Genomic DNA, 14,776 nt, shown 5'->3' with positions numbered 1-14,776 from the left:
CCCTTTACTTGCAGTCTAATTCAGTTTTGACAATACAAGTTAGTCTTATTAGTATTTTATAGGAGTCTATTTTTCTTTCATTTAAATCAGTTATAAATCTTGAGGCAAATTAACAGAGTTACCTTAATGCTTTTGATTTAGCTGTTACTCAGCTAAAGAATAGGAGCAAAATATAATGTGCAGTATTGCTTCCTCCCTTTTCTCCCTAGTATATTAGGGCAAGCCCTGCCTGCTGACTTGGTAACAAACCTTTCCTGCTCTTTGGGGCATAACAGACACATTTTTTTCCATCTGACCTGCTCATCTATTAAAATAAGTTTAAAACTACCATGATTTGGTTAGTATACCGATTCTTTGTATACACTTAGCACAAACTATCAATTCCAGAAAATAAACCTATGCCCCTTCATTAGGAAGGGTTTTGTGTGGTAGGTTACCATCCTGGCTTTGTGGATGGAGTTCTCAAAATGTTTATGGTTTATAGAAGTGTTGTCAGTGACTGATGAGGTCTTTTCCTTCCCTTTACAAAAAGCAGCTGTGAAGGAATGTGATATATTGTTGGCATGTGATGCAATTCATCGCCACAATTGACTTTTGTTAATGTAAAATAGAGAAGGAAAAAACTGACACTTCTGTTGTTGGCAGGCTGGGTTAGGCAGTTGAGACTGGAACGTTGACTTGGCAAGTTTTAATAGATCCAAGCGAATAGTTTGCTGGAGGATGTTTGCTTTGTTGTGGTTTTCTTTTTGTGGGGGAGGGCAATTTAATTTTCTTTTAATGTAGGTGAATTTGAATGTTGGTGAAAGTTGAAGACAGCAGAAGTCCAAAACCTTCTATATTTTTTGAGATGCCACATAAGTCTGCCACAGCATTGCATCCATGTGCCTCTGTTCTGAGGAGTTCACAGAACTGTTAGTTCTGCTTCCATGAAGTTCCAGTCTTGGTCTTTCTTCTGAAGAGCCTAAAAAGGATTCAATTAGTGTCAGTTGTATAACGGGGAGATTTCTGTGTCAGTGTTGTGGAACCTGCCCACTGAGAATTGGACTGAAATTCAACAATTTCCTTCACGTAGCCTAACAGTCACACGCTGGTAGTGAAACCTGGCCTGATACACACCGGTGGAAAGGGGCTGTGAAGCTCTGTATCCTGTTCTGCAGTCTGTCAGCTATCTGTCTTTCTGCACGCTGACATAGCATTCAGTACATTCAGTATTTGAACCTCTAAAACTGAATGTATGGACGCCCTCGGGTTTTGAGACTCAGTAGAGGTCAGCCTGGTATCAGTCGTCCATACTGCACCTTTATTCTCTAGTCACCCCAAATCAGACGTGGTATTTCATGCTGTCTTACAGGAGATCCTGTGAACCTTTTCCCCTTGTCCCCAGTGACCCTTAACAGCACCAGGTGCTGTGAGGCAGCCTGCAGCCTCCAATGCTGGGGCACAGCTACGATGCACTCCTGCAGCTCATAAACCAATTTGCGGCCCCCGTGCACTTGGAGATCTGGGAAGAGGAGCGGAGGGGCAGGCACTGTGCTTTTTGCCTTTGTAGAGGACAATGAGCTTTGCGTATGGAGCATCTCAGAGCTAAAAGAGGTGAGTTTGAGCTGGGTTTGTCTCTCCTGGTTCCTGCACTTTGTAGTAGAAGGTGATTTCTGTCCTTTGTTCCCAAACCTCCAGTACCTGCGTTCCTTACACATCTCCTGACCTGACCACAGCTCCTTCCCTTCCGTGTTTGCCGGCAGTTGGGCTGGAGGTATGTGCTGATCCACCTGCCGGCAGGTAGCTGCCCGGCTCTGCAGCCTGTCCCTCTCTAAGGGCACTGCCCTTGGAGGCCTTGCCTCTCCAGCCATCTATTTCTGCGAGACCTTGGTAGAAAACTGCATCTTCAAGGTTTTTATATCTCTGTGAGCCTTAGTTGAAATCAGGCGATGATTTTTTACACTGCTGAAAGAAGGGAGGGTGTAACTGCTTTAAATCTCTAGAAAATTAAATTAAAATCCTTCAGAGAAGAAGCATGCACATGCATGACCAGTGACCATCAGGAAGGCAGAGTGGAAGAGGAGGAATGAGAGGAGGAATGAGTGCTGCAAAGATTAGAATTTAGTGACTTGCTGATAAAAAAAAAAAAAAAAAAAAGTGAATAATAAAGGGACACAGTTCATTCTGTAAGGGTATTTAAAATTGTATTTCCCTCAACCCCTTTTTTTAGAAGTAATTGTAGAATTATTCTCCATCTAATGGGAATAAGCTTGAGAGGTGTCCAGTGGGAAAATGCATGCCATTCGCTAAGATGGGATTTTACTTGGAACCTCAGAGCTTCTCTGAGTCAGTCTCCAACTTCCATGCCATGAGATCATCACATGCCTATCAAATTGACCAAAAAAAGCTTTAAGTATTCTTCTCTTTTAAGCATGATGTTTGTTAGATTAAAATATTTCTTATTAATGTCCTATTATTAGCTAAACTGAACGAACACAACTGCCTTTAAGTGTCCCATCTTGCTTGCTTTGCAGCCTAGACGCCAGTTGCAGTTGGTATACTTTGTTCAAGATTCAGAACTGCAGTGACCCTGCCAAATAGTTTCTTAGTTGCATTTAAAAATAAAAGGGCTGTTTATACATTACAATCCACAGAGGGTCTGAAATCAGTATGTCCTAAGATGAATACAAATCATAGACAAAAAGTGTTTTGTTGGAAGCCTTCACAAATATGGAACTGATTACTGCTAGACAGCGCAGATTTCCTTCTGTAAGATGGAACTGATATAATTCCTTCCTGACAGCTAGAAATTATAATTGGGTTGGTTTTTTTCTGTGTTTTAAACTTCACCAACCTTCAAAATGAGCAAGAAGGATGGAATCCTGATCCATCTGCAGTTGATGGGAATTCTGCCTGTAAGCCAGGATTTTCATCTAAATATCCATCCAACTGCCCGGTTACTGTGGAGGTACTGCTAACAATTTCATAGCTGTGGTTTTGTCAAGCATTTAGCTTCATGTGGATTAAAATATCTCTTACAGGTCAGTGACAGAATTCAATTTGCAAATTGACCACAGGTCTTTTTGGGGAGAAGAACCGATTTCACTATGACATTAAGTAAAATGAAATTCCCTTTTAAAAATGTTACCCTAGCAGCTCTTTATACCGCATCCAGCAAGCATCCAGCCTTTTTGTAGTATTTTGTCAGCATCACATCTCTAAGAGTTTTTCTCAAAAGTCAAGGGCACGAGTTAGTGAAAAACAACCCCTTTCCTTTGCAGAAGCATTCATCTGTCAGACTGCACCACTACTTTTTCATCCAGTGTTCCCTCCTTCCCTCTCATTTGCCTCCTTTGTTTCTGCTGCTTACAGAAATCAGGCCAGTGCTCTGCTTAATGGTTATCAGCAGAGTGGGGAGTACGGAATGATCAGGGCGATGGGGCTCTGGCTTTGGGTCCCTGATTGCTCGTTTGGGCTGGTTTGCATTTGTTAGGCAGTCAGGCTGCCTCATCAGGCTGAATTTTCTCCATCTTCCAGGCGAAGTCCTAAATCTGATGGCATCTTGAGTCACGGTAGACTCAGGAGCCATGTCTCGTTGCTGTATGAATTACTTATTTTGCTACTTATGGGGCAGTTTTTAAAGAGCAGGGTTGTTTCCACAGTAGAGAACACCAAGGTGTTCAATCTGTCCTTGCTTTCCTTGTTACTGCTAAGGACACGTCTCCCTCCTCCTTCTCTGATGCTGGATGGATGTCCAGTCTTTCACTCCCTCCTCTGCCATGTATTTCCCCGCTGTATGAGGTTGTCTGAAGACTTAATTGTTATGTTCAGGGACACCAGATGTCCGTATTAGCAAACAGTGTAATTTGTAAACAGAAGACATGAGGAATGCTTTTCCGTGGGCTGACTTGACTCTGGAAAGAAATATGTTGTTAGGTGTTAGATGAAAACAGAAACAATTTGACAGTGTAAGTTTTCCTTGCAGTTATAAATGTCATATTTTTATTCCACGAGTTTCCCTTTTTTTAATTAAAAGTAATTCAGTGGAACCACACAGCATCCACTTTGCAGCGATAAGTGGTTTTTGCCATGTTAGCTTTGAAAGGGCTGCATTGAACGGGATGGGTGTAGCTTTCTTCAACTTGCCTACAAAGCTAAAGAAATGCAAAGCAGCTTATTGCTCAATTATGCTGACTTTAGCAAACTCGGTAGGACAAATTAAAAAAAGAAAAAGGGAATATCTAGTCTCAACCTGGATATTTAATGGGTCCTGAAATGTGCTGAACTCTTTAGTCTAAATGGGCTCTTTAGTGTGGTGTCAAATAAGTTAAAAAGCGAGGGAGCTTTATAAAGCTTGCTTCATTGTTTAAACTTGTTTAACTCATGTTAAGGCTAATGTACATTTATTCAGACTGACAAAGTGCTGAATTTACACAACAGGGATAGTAATAATTAGGTCAGATACTTTTTAAATGGCAATGGGGGAGTGGGAATACTTGACTCTTACATGCTTATGAATGGAAATGATTATGAGCACTGACTGAGGCCAGCCACAGTACATGCATATGCTCTGCACACCCCCCCACCCCCAGCAATTCCCCTTCCACGTCCACTGGTGCCGGTGCCCCTGTCCTCATGTCCTTGCATCCTTGCTCCTGTCCCGGCTGCAGCCGAGCATGGGCAGCAGCTGCCAGAGCTTTGTGCTGCATCTTGTGAGGACGCCGCACTCCTAACGTGGTTCCATGTGTCTGCTGCAAGGCCGTAAATGTCCTTTGAGGCCGGCTCTCATCTTCCCTGCCAGGGTCTGATTGAGACCAATAAATTACACTAACAAAGATGAAAACCCCGTCATTAAAGCTGCATTGTCTGTTCAAGCTTATGAAGTTCAACTCTAATCTTTACCCATGTCCACTTTGACGAGACTATTTAGTTGTTAGGTATCTGCGTTTTCTGCAGTTATTACCTCTAGGGCCAGAGGTGATAGGGGTGAGCTGTCTGCGCCTTGCACCTTTCTGAGAGATTTGAGGCTGGTAACTCCTAGGAGAGAGTCCCAGATTAGTTAGTCCATGGAGCTGATCCAGCACAGCAGGATTTGTTTCTCCAAGATTTTTTTTTTCCCCTTGGCTTTCCTAATATTTGAACAAGCCCTCTTGTTTAATTCAATGAAACCGAATCTGCTTGCCTTTGAATTGTGGTCAGCAGTGGGCATGCTGGGCTGGTTGGATCTCTTAAGCTGCAGCCATTTACTTCCCCATTGAGATTTAAGCTACTCATAGCTCATTTGGTTTGCATGTTTCCATTCTTTAAGGAGTCATTAAACAGTCCCAAGGTGCTGTCAGACGGGCCAGCTGCGCAGGGCCAGGCAGATAGGCAGAGCCGCCTGAGCGCTCCTGCGCTTACAAACCACGGAAGGGAGCTGGAATTGGGCTGAAATGGTGAGGGTTTGGTCACAAGCACCAACTGCTTGGAAACCAGCACCTGGGGACGTGGGCGGGTGCTGCTCTCCCTGATCACGGTCCCCAGAGCACAGAGCGGGCAGGGGCGCAGCCGCGGCACCCAGGGCTGGAGGCAGAGCTGCTGCTGCTGCAGGAGCCACCGGCCCCAAAGCCAGCTCGAGTGAAACTTCGCTGCAATGGGGCACTCCTCTGTGGCCATTCACCGAGACTTTTTTTCTTCTCTGTGGCTTTGGGCCAAAATACGACGGCGAGCACATACGAGGTGCACTTGGCCCTGTCGTCCATGCGGTGGCACCAAAGGCACGGCCCAGCCGCCGGCTGCGCTCTTCCCCCTCTTCTCTCTTTCTTTTCCTTCATCCCCCTCTTTCTTCCCCCTCTCTCTTCCTCTCCCCACTGCTCCCAACCCAGTGCGACAGCTTCACAAATCCAGAGCTGAATTTCTTCCTCCCTAAACCTTCTGGTTTGCTTCCTCTGCTGCCCAAAGTCTCCAAAACTCCCCCAGCTGCGCTGTAAGTCATCTCTTTTTCAACCTTAATAATCGGCTAGAGGTAACAGCCCTGCTAAGGCTTTCCCTTCAGTCACCTACAGAAATGTGCCTGTAACTCCGTAGAGCAACAAGCAGATGATGTTGGAGCCTGGCACAGGAGTGCAGCGTGCAGGAGGAGCTGCTGCGTGCCAGCTGGGCAGCAGAGTTTGCTAAGTGCCTGCCCTGAAGAGTCAGTGATCACAGGGTAAATCTGCCGTCTCTGTCCTTCCCTGCTCCCTCAGTTGTTTTCATATGTATGCAGATTAAAAACCCTTAATATCAGGGAACGCATCTCGTCTGTGAGTGGAGAAATACCAATAGCAATAAGGAGATGGACTACAAGAGGGGGAAAAACATCTCTAGAGGGAGAGGGCAGTGGAGAAACAGTGCCCGGCTTTTAACAGAGGGCTCCCAAGTGAAAACAGCAGGATTTATTTGACTGTTTAATACGCTGATTTTTCAAAGAGAGTTGGTCAGAAAAGAGAGTATTTGTTCCGCAGAAAATTCCAGTGCTTCAGAGCTTGTTTCCATTCCAGATCAGAATGAAAAGCACAAACTACCCCCCCGAAGTAATGTTCTCTAACGTTGATTTGGGACGGTTCAGCTGGGCCCATTGCTTGTGTTGTTCCAGCTATGTTCTAATATTTTTCTTTTTGTTTAAAACAAGCTGCTCACAGAATTAACATTTTCATTTATCTCAAAGCTGAAATAAAATATTTGGTTCTCTCATCCTCTAAAAACACTGCAAAAAGCTGCCTGTTCAGGGTTTAAATCCCATTTTCTGAGATCTTTAATACCTTGAAAAGTTTTCAGCAGCTCTCCTTGTCATGTCTAGCACTTCATATTTGATTTGGAGAGATCCCCAAGTCAAGTTGTCTGTAGTTGAAATTTTAAAAACAAAAGAGGGAAAGAAAAACTTGTCTTCTATTTTAGGGTCTTGCAGTACTGGAAATGCAAACAGTGCACAGTGAATATTTAACTAGTGCATGAGAATCTAAAAAAGTGTAAAGCAAATGCAATGCAGCAAGTCTATTTGCCTTGTTCAACTAGAGCAGCATTAAGACATTAAAAATAGATTTACAGATTTCATAATGTGATTGCAACATTCACACAGGTTGGGATTTTTAATTTAACTTTGAACTGGATAGTGCAGATTGCACGGAGACCAGCATGGACTGTATTCTAATGGGAGCATTTGCCTTATGCGGAATTAACATATCAAAGGCAGAGAACGATTTTTGGAGAAGATGGCACAATGATCCGTCTTGCTCGCAGGGTTGACATCCTACTAAAGCTGGTGGCATCAGAGCGTGGGTTCAGACTGTTTCAACCACATGATACAACCGTGGCGGAGCCTGGCAAAATTTGCTTCTGTCTTCCCTTGGTGTTAGAGGTCGGCACGGTGCTGGAAGGGCAGTGTGCTCCAGCAGCGAGCCGGCCTGGTAGAAGCCACTGAAAGCAGGCTGTAGTTTTGGCAGGACTGCCCGTCCCTCTCGCAGACAGTGGTGACCAGCTTCTGTACGCATCATTGCAGCTTGCCTCGTGCTCACTCAAACTGAAAACGTTTGCACCTGGAAGCAATGCTTGAAGTGAACTTTTGTAGCTGAGGACGTGACAGCTTGCTTTGGAAATGGACCTCAGCAAGGCTGGTGGAGCAGTATGGTGGGAGCAGGTGTACCTGTGGGAGGGGATGAGCATCTGGGGGTCCCTTCCCACCGTTGCTCTGGCTGCTTTGCACGCCATGCGCCTGCCCCTGCTCTGCAGCGTCTGCGAGGCAGCATCACCGCACCGGGTAGAGGTGCTGCACAGCCAGGGCAGGCCTTCGCAGGTCCGGGTCAGAATTTGGGAAGTCTGCAGAATTTCCTGGTACCAGGAGAAGCCAGCCTGTGTCTGAGAGAGGCCAGCACCCCAACACTGGCTTACTTCAAGGAAAATAATAACAATAATAATAAAGAAAAGGCAGTGTTTTAGCACTGTTGGCTGGGGCAAAACAAGCAGGTGTCAGCCTCTCACATTTCTTCCCTAACAGCTGCCATCATGCCCTGACTGAGGTGTAGTTGAGAGCGTTGGTTTGAATGCCAGTCAAGTAGTATTGCTAGAAAAAGAATTCGAGGCAGGGCTGTCTTCAAGGAATTTGTCTGTATAACTAACAAGGATTGATAGATGCAGTAAAGATTTTGAAAGTACAGAAAAAGAGAAGAGCAGCAAAAAGGACACAGGCAAGTCCATAGGTGGAACTGCCTGCTGTGACAAAGATCGAGCCCCTGCTGCTGTCAGTTTACCTCTGCACTGGGTTCTTCTCTTGGGGATACATTTGACAGTGCAGCTGTGCTGGAGATGGATCTCTTCTACACTGACAAACAACCTGAAAGATGGAATCCTTTGCCGTTTGACTCCAGAAGAATCAGTCATACACCATCTGTACTTCAAAAAGCAAGACACAACTCTGTCCCCATGCACATGCAAATGTGTAATTTTGAAGATGCTGTGTCTGTCATACACTATTTTGCAACCCAAACACAAGGACATCAGATAGGTTTACACCAGCTGCAAACTCTTGAGGAAGTACGCTCTCTGACCAGCCTGTACCCGTGTGTACCTATACATCTTACTGTGAAAATCCTTCTCTGAGCCTGATAAAAGGTTTTCAACAGCTAAACTGAGGACCACATTAGTTAGCTGTTTTCTTAGAAGGGGAAGTAATGTATTTGCAAACATCAGTATTCTGTCCTTCAGCACAAAGACACTGCAGCCCTCCACTGGTGTGGTAAGCTCTGCGTGCTTTTCTAGGATGTTGGCATTTTGTGATCACAAAGATTATCCTTGCTCTTCAACAATGTCAGAAAGTGGTCCATATGAAAACAACTGAGTGACGGGATAAACAAAAGGAATTATGAAAACTATATAATTTGGTCTGAGAACTCTGATGCCTTCTGGGAAGTATAATATAATACCCAGCATGAAATAACCCATCAAACACGGACAGCGCAGCCATGGAGCAATGTTGAGCAAGAAGTTTGACCAGAGCACCGATTACTGATTTCAAAACACCCCAGTGCTATGTGGCCACAACAATCTGAGGCGAAATTGGAGTAGTCAGAGAGAATCAAAGTGGTGCAGACGTGCTGCTCGCACAACTACTGTTGAAGATCACTTAATGCAGATATGCAACAGCTGCAACAAGTTTCATGCAGAGACATGCCTTTATATTTAATTTAAGTATGGGCATTGGCACTCACAGGGGAAGGAATGCTGCCTGAAAGTAATATTGAACCTTCTGCATCTGGAACAAAAATTCATATTGAATCATATTGAAAGTGAAGGAGTCGTGGGTAGCCCAAGAGGTGCTTTCATTGCAGTGACTTAGGCAGTAACAGCAGCAGTTGAGGATTAACTATGAATTGGGCTATCTCCTTACATCTTCAGGAATGGAAAATGAGGTTATTTGTAAACTTGCATTGCTGCTGTCTGCAAGGTAGTTGTCCTGAGGATAAGGATGCTGTGATTTGCCAGGGCGCAAATTAAGTCATTCCTTTTACACCCAGCCTTTTTTAAAATCTACACTGCTACTTTCCAGCCAGCTCCAGCAGCCTCCAGGGGTTCATGGGTTACTCCCAAGTGACCCGTGCATGATAGCAAAGGAAAAAAAAACAAGTTCACTAAACAGTGATCCTAGCATCTGCTGGAAGGTGTCTGGAGATCATCAAAATTAACCATGTGGAGAACTGACCTCCAGTAGAAGTTAGTCAGGTACATCAAAATCAGCAAATATCAGACTGTGCCTTCTAGGTGGAATGTGAATGGTTGCTGACCGAAGGCCACAGACAATTCTCTGGTGTGGTCATTTTTAACATCAAAACATGGAATTGTGATGGCACAGCAAAACTGTGCCAGAAACAGATTATGTCACCAAATGCATCTGAAATATCACTTTGGAAATCACTGTGTTTTTATGTGATCTCTTTGCCTTATTTCTTCCAAACCAGCAGCCATCTGCCTGCGGAGTCCGATCTGTCTTCCTGGGACATTGACTGGGGCTGAGGTCCACCAGTCTGTTGGGTAAAAGCCACGACAGCATTTACAACTCAGACCTGCTGATTTTGTCTGCTAATCTTTATAAAGTTACAATTTACATGTATTTATTGAGAGTTTTTTTTTTTTTTCCTGAAATAAGGTTTAATATTTATCTAAAACAAAGCAGCAAGTGTTTGGGAAGTAGATTAAATCCTTTCTATAAACTGTGGATTCAAGATTTCAAGATTATAGAGCCATTTTTGCAAATTCAGCTTGGAGCATTCCTGTAGGTTCTTAATCTCACGAGATTTCACCAGCAGGTATTGCAGTAGTCTGCAGTGACTTTTTACCTTTTGGGCAAAAATTAAATAAGAATTCATAATGCGATTGCATTAAGATTTAAGAACTATGCTGCAAAAACTCATCAATGTTGCTGTGATCTTACCTGCCTTGAGATTGCAGGCAAATACCGCCCCGCTGGTACAGTTAAACTTTCCATAGCAAGCTTGGATGATATACTGAGCTCCAGCATGTTTTCACTAAGCTTCTCTGAAATGATTTTCAAAGGGCAAAAACCTAGGCTTAGCTCATTGCGGAGCCAAACTGTTACCTGTAGTCTTTAAAGAACATGCTGTAACCCTTTTGCTAAACGATCTGCTCTGCTGTTACCAAGTTTTACCCAATATTCAAATGAAACTTATTCCTTTTCAACCTTTGCCAAGCTGAGGTTATTAAGAAAGAGATACAAATTAAAAGGATTAAAAATGCAGCTCTAATTAAACACATATGAGCAGTTAAGAGTCGGCTCTGCCCTGGTTATCTGTGCACATAGAAATATCACACAACTTAAAACAGCCATAGTCTCCATTAAGTGCTTGCTAAAGGCACCACCAAGCAATGTAATAACACGCTGTGTCCTTCTCTAGAGCTTTTTATATATAGGTCCTAAAATGTTTTGAAAAATGAGATGAGCCATTGCTGACCCGCTTATAAAGGAGAAGCTGTGGCAGAGCGAGAAGGGCATTTCACTGACTTGTGCATAACCAGGTGTGAGGACTAGGACTGGGTCTCTGAATGTGCAGCTTTGGACAGTGAAGCTTCTCCCTTTTAAAATTATTTCTCAGCATCTCAGAGCTGTAACACTGCTTCCTGCTGCAGATGATTTCTGGCTCTGCTCACCTCTTCAACAGGTTTGTAGTACCCAGCCTCCTGCATGGAGGAGAGCTGCTGGTTGTTCCAGAAAGCTGTGGCAGTGGCATGAGGCAGGGTAGCCTGCATTTCCAAGCAGACCTGATGGTTCTTCTCAGAAGAATGTAATGTGCAACCAAAACATATCAAGCAATTTTGGCTTTCTATGACAGAAGTGAGTTGGTATCTCTTAATATGTATCCAAACAAGCCCTTGAAGACATATAATCACAAAACAGCATGTGCGATCACAGCTCGGCATTTTAAGGGATTAGAGGGGGATTAGGACGTTTGTAAATTCCTCACCAACCTTTTGTACAGACAGGATGGAATATTTTTTAAAGAATTCACAAGCAGCAACTGTCTGTTAAAAGCCTTTATTCCACTCTGATTTGTGCTAGGTGTGGCTTGCTTTGTGATTTTTTTAAAAGGTAGCATAACATAGCTCATCAATCCAGGCTGCATATAAATCCTGCTTTGTGTGATTCTTAATATGTTTCAAGGGCTTTTTGCTCTTCATGAAGAATAGGAAAACCTTGCAACAGAGCATAACAGGTCCTTTCATTCTCCTCCTGGTGTTGCTGGTTTAACACACCCACCCAAGGGAATTATATCACCCGGGGAAAAAAAGTGAGTGAATTTTGATCCTCAAGAAGTGTTCAAGAAAAGCCATTAATGTTCTAGTACTTCTGGGGCCAACTTATCATGATTGGCTTCAAAAATCACAGTAAATAATCAGGATTTATCAGACAGGATAACAGGACTTACCTGCTTTTTCTGGGAATGGGAGATGAAGCTGGACAGGAAAGGAGAGCAACACCCTGACTTGTGCCCGCATCCAGGTGTGATGATCTGACAGATCATTTGGATACGGTGCGTATTAAACAGCACTGCTCAGAGCATCCCTCGGGCAAAGAAGAATAGGAAATGCTATGTAAAAAAAATGTCGTTTGCTTGAATGGGTCAATTTTTCAATATTATGGCTGAATGAACCATGGCTACTGGTTAATGGTAAACTTTCTAGGGAGAATTGTCCCACAGGTAGGGAGCTGCTGCAGCACACAGTGCTAACATGCTTGATCTGAAATGAAACTTTCTCCGTGCACATGTCTCTAAGATTGTCTCCTGGTTTGGGAGAGTGGATACTGTTTGGGACTACTGTAAGTCACTCCAGGCCAAAGCTGTCGGTGCCACAGGATCCAGGGGTTGTTGTCTTCTCACCAAGGCTGCTGAGGATGGACGCTCTGCACTGCACCCTCCACCTGCTTCTAGCAGGGCGCGGTAAGCCTTGTCTATTTGCAGATCTGCCAAGGATAGGTCAACCAGAAAGACTGCAAACTGTGCAGAACTTTTAGGTTCATTATTTTTCCCAGAAGACTGAATGTGTAAAGCTCTGAACTTGACAATTTCCTCTGTATCCAGTACCTCACCACTGTTTCTTTATCCAAAAGCTAATCTTGACCATGACAGTTGCTTTGGGTCAAGGATGTGAATATAAAGCACCCTACCAAATCCTTAATAGCCTCTGCATGCCCACTTACTGCACTATTATTTCCAGGATTTGCCTGGAAACCTTTGGAGAAACATATCTGGAGGAGGGAGGGAGAGGCCCTGGGGTCAGCAGCCACAGTGTCGGGCTTCTGGGCCTTTGCTGCTGATGGAGCTGGTGACTCAGGTGTCAGTAAAAGTGACTGTGCCACCACCCAGACAGCAATAGCAACCTCCCCGCAAGGAAAAGATGGGGGTTGCCACCCCGTTTCTGTCTGACTGGTTCCTCGCTCCCTTCTGGCTCTTTGTTCACTTTTAAAGTATATTTGGAGTGTTTTTTTGCCCAGTACGGTGTGGCTAAGGAGGGCACAGGGATGTTAATTTTTGTTACTGCTCATCCTTCAGACATAGCTTGCAAGCTGCGGCCCAAGGGCAGCGTGGAGGGGCCTGCACTTTGTGTTTCTCCAGAGGGAACACCCGACACAGAATTCCGTGTGGTCACCCCTTAGGAAATACAGTAATTCCTATTGGTTTAATTTACCCCGGGAAGACACTGTAGTGAAAACAAGGCCACCTGTAAGGGAGAGCAGAGCAAGCACCAGGGCTGTACAGGGGAGAGTCCCCAGTTTTAAAGCGGGGAGTAGGTGTCAGTCTCTTAAAAAGTGGGGAGGGATTAGGACATACAAGCCCAGTACCAGCCTAATTTATTGGTAGTTGCGTGTTCAGGTGTAACTTTATAAAAAAAAAAAAAAAAAAAAAAAAAAAGTAATGCTTGAATATTCACTGTGCCATTTCTTCATGGCCACCGAGATTAACTGGGGAATGAAGCAACTGAGGGAGCCGAAGCAGCCATGGCCTGCAAAGTGCACAACATGGCCACCTCCACACGTGAGGGGTTTGCTGCCTGGGCCCAATTCTCTCCTCTTTCTCCTCTTCCTCCTCCTCCTCCTCCTCCGTGTTTTAATAATTCCTGGGTGACTGAAACTGACCTTGAGGTCAGGAGCCTCCGGTTAACAGCCAGGAAATGCCCTTCCCATTGGTCATTATTGCCTAATTAACAACTTGAAATATTTCACAATAAATCTCAACGACACAAGATGGCCATTTCGAGGGTGGGGGCTGCAGAGCACTTGGCAACATTTGCATTTAAAAGCCCCCAGTGAGATGCAGAGGGCCGAGTGCATGCCTCAGCTCTTGCTCACCCGGGAGTGGTGCTTCCAGCCTCCCTCACCCTCCGAAGAAAGTTTTCACAAATACAATGGCCAGGAATGACTGGCTTTAAGGCCAGGTATTTCCAACCACCGCCACGGTGCCAGAAAGGGCTTATAAAAGCCAGGAACGAGGAGGCCGGCCTTAGCAGTCCCTTCTCTCCCTCAGATGAGGAATTCTTGGCTTGAATCAACACCGGGCTGGCCCGAGCCATGGCATGCTGGTGGCCTTGGGAGCAGGGGCTATGGCTGGGCCTTCCTCACCTCCAGCCACCAGCCAGGACTGTCAGCCCCTGGGGTTTGCCAGTGACGTGGTCCCTATACACTATATTGCAAGGGATAATCCCAGTCCAAGGGGTTTCATAGTTTTTGTGGCACATCGAAGGGGGTGTTAGGAGAGCAGGGTTTGGGAAACAGCTTCCCTCTAGGTGAGGAGGAAGGTAAGGGCAGAGGGAATGCCCTGAGTGGCTGGCAGGGGGAAGTAATGCAGGAACATGCTGTGGGCATGAAGGCCGGAGATGGAAACTGGGTGTCAGGGTGGCCTCCATGGGCCACTTTAAGGCCCTAATCTGGCAGAAAAGTCACACAACAAAAGCAACACGTGGAGGGGTCCAGCAAATGCCAGGAGCTGGGTCCTGCCTAAAAAGGGAGAAAGAAGAGGCAAAAGATGAAATCCCCTTGTCTTTTGGCACTGGTGAGCCGAATTGGTTCAGCTGGCCACAGAGGAGCAGCCTGAAACCATGTTCATTATAAGCGAACCTGTTCCCTGCCAGTGTCCAGCAGCACACGTCTGCTGAGCATCAGGAGTGCAAGGAGACGTATGTCTGCTGAGATGGAGCAAGTAGTATGGTGTATACCCCAGCACACTGCTTTGTCCTGCCCCACCAGGGATTTTGCCAGTGCCCCAGCAAATTCACC

The sequence above is a fragment of the Aythya marila genome, assembly GCF_965140915.1.
Source record: "Aythya marila genome assembly, chromosome: 16".
Taxonomy (NCBI): domain Eukaryota; kingdom Metazoa; phylum Chordata; class Aves; order Anseriformes; family Anatidae; genus Aythya; species Aythya marila.
This window is presented reverse-complemented; position numbering follows the sequence as displayed.